This window comes from Penaeus japonicus, unplaced genomic scaffold (genome assembly GCF_977035675.1).
Source record: "Penaeus japonicus unplaced genomic scaffold, GWHDUDI00000001_assembly GWHDUDI00000019, whole genome shotgun sequence".
NCBI classification, from domain to species: domain Eukaryota; kingdom Metazoa; phylum Arthropoda; class Malacostraca; order Decapoda; family Penaeidae; genus Penaeus; species Penaeus japonicus.
In genome coordinates, this window is record NW_028234421.1 from 5,420,408 (window position 1) to 5,422,989 (window position 2,582).

The following is a 2,582-nucleotide window of genomic DNA, read 5'->3' on the forward strand; positions in this document are numbered from 1 at the left end:
CATAACCTTATCATCTTCATTAGCATATATATATATATATATATATATATATATATATATATATATATATATATATATATATATATATATATATATATATATATACAGATTTTTAATTTTGTTATCGATTCACTCTAAATAAACAACGTAAGAATCATCCTAACGCATATTTTCAACGAATGAAGTAAGCCTAGAATAGAATTAAGATCAAATCAGCTTTCTTTTGCCCCAAACTCGATCTTTTTCCCAACAGGAGGAAAGGAACAACCGTAAGCACTTGAGTGTGACCCCGAGTTTCGGAGTCACTGAGCACACGAGCCGTCCTTCTCGCTCCTTCCTACTTCTGTTCTTCTTCTTGTTCTATTTTTTTTTCTTTCGTTTTTTGCTATTTCTACTACTCTTCGTTACGTTACTTTAATTATTTTTGTCTCTTTTATTTTTTTTTTTTTATTCTTCCTTCTCTTTTTCATTTTTTTCTCCTCTTCCTCCTCCTTCTTCATCTTCTATTATTCTCTTCCTCCTCCTTCTCCTCCATCTTCCCCCCTCCTTCTTCCTCGTTTGCCTCTTCCACACTTCGTCCTCCTTCTCCCCATTGTAATTTATGGAATAAAGTTTTTGAATTTGAATTTGAATTCTAACCTCCTAACCTCCCTCCGTCCCTCCTTCCCACCCTCCGTCCCTCCCTCCCTCCCACCTCCTTCCTCCTTCAGGCATAGACAGAGTCGGCGTGGCCAGGGAACGGGATACGTTACCTGCAGGACTTCCCTTGCATTAATGAGCCGTTACCTGTGTAGCCTTTGACCGTAGGCAGGCAGGGTGAGGAAAATAAGGTCACTTAGCTTCCGTGGACCTCCTTCAAGAAGTAACGGGGAGTGGGTGAGGGAATGAGGGGAGGAGAGAGGGGAGGGGAGGAGAGAGGGAGGTGAGGAGAGAGAGAGGGCGGGGAAGGAGTGGGTACTGGAGTGCATGAGAGAGGGAGGGAGGGAGGGAGTGTGAGTCAGAGGGTTAGTCTCGGCGGAACGTGTTCGGGGTTTTATATGTGAGGATTCGTCGTATAACTTATCCAACACCAATATCAAAAATGTTTAGATTAGCTGTAAAAAAAGAACGACTTGGAATAAAAAAATCTACAAAACAACTCGGAAGCAGAAGAAGGAGAAGAAGAAAGAAGAAGGAGCTTACAAAGACATATTCAAAAACCCAAATACGGGGCATTTCTCCAAAACCGGTTTCACAACTTTTGGCCTACATGCGCCCATGACCTTGGTTTATGACAGCCTTCCAGCTCGTGTTAGTGATATTGTAATTTTGATGACTAAAAAAAAAAAGACTTAAAAAAAACTGACAAGTCTTAAGGTTGTTCTTGAAAGATCGTTTTTTTAACGTATATGATTTAATCTTGAAGTTACTTTTCAAAGAAGTTGAAGATATATATCATGTCTTAAAATACGGTTTAATATATATATTGCTTCGTTTTGAGTAGTTTTCTCGAAAAAGAGCTCACGATTCGAAGAGCTTTGGCTAAAATCAGCTGTGAGAACTGATAGAAATATAACGGTAAGCTGATTTTGTATTCGAAACGTCACCTCGAACTTGATAAAGATTTTTGGTCATGAGCTGACCATTAAAACGTGTTTAGTGTCTAAATTTCAGCCTCTTGTGGAGAGTTGATTTAAGTTGACCGAATCTATACTGCAGCGAATATTTACATCTTTATATATATTTACTGTTCGTATAGTATACCGTCTAAGCAACAAATCTGAAGAATCCGTCAGCACATATTCATATTATCATTATTATCGTTATTATTATTTTTTATATAAAATAGAGATAATCGACTTTGTGTAGATCACGATTCCACATATTTACTCTAACTCGACGTCGCGATAACCGAACCACGAAAGATAACTACTTTCCCCCGCGTTGAAATCTCCACAAAAAATAACGAATACGTCTCCGGTTCGCCAACGTAAATAAATCCAAGAGCGATTGGCGGCGAAGACGATAAGAACAGAACACTTCGCGATCGATATACAGTCGCTCCTTCCTTACCTCTTCGACCTTGGCTTGGCACTGGCACTTCTGCTCTTCGCGGACACTTGCACTGTCTCACAATTTTAAAAAAGAGTCACTTGTCAGCGGCACGGCGAGAGAGAGAAAGAGAACCACACAGAAGTTCCGACAGAAGTTCCACAGCGTAATAATACACAGTGGCTTTGCTTGGAGTGGTGTGCCTGCCTTAAGGTTCCTTCCACTGCGGCACTGCACACTCAACTGAAGATTCCCTGCTCAGGTCTGGTCCTCATAACGTCTTCGCGCCCGCCCCCCAACCCCACCCCACGGCACACCTTCTGAAGAGGGAGGGGGGATGGAGACTTGAGGGAGGGGGGGAGACAGACGAAGGCTGTGGCTCCTCCTCCTCTTCGGCAGACTACGGGGCAACAAGGGCCCAAGGAGATAAGTACTCCCATAGCGTCTACGACACTTCCATGTCCTTTCTCCCCGGAGGTGATCAGTACTTGAACTTGATCGCGGAGGAAATCCCATTCGCCGTAAGGGTGCTTTGCCGTTCAGTTCTGCGG

General features: G+C 42.2%; 1 protein-coding gene across 1 annotated transcript in view; it reads right to left on the minus strand.

Moving 5' to 3' along the window:
* The window catches only part of LOC122255756 (uncharacterized), a 41,076-nt gene extending 38,791 nt beyond the window's left edge, over nucleotides 1-2,285 (minus strand). The window contains exon 1 of the mRNA XM_086547282.1: nucleotides 2,053-2,285. The gene's annotated coding sequence lies outside the window, so the exon portion shown is untranslated. The remainder of the gene's footprint in view (nucleotides 1-2,052) is intronic.
* Nucleotides 2,286-2,582: the final 297 nt, after the last annotated feature.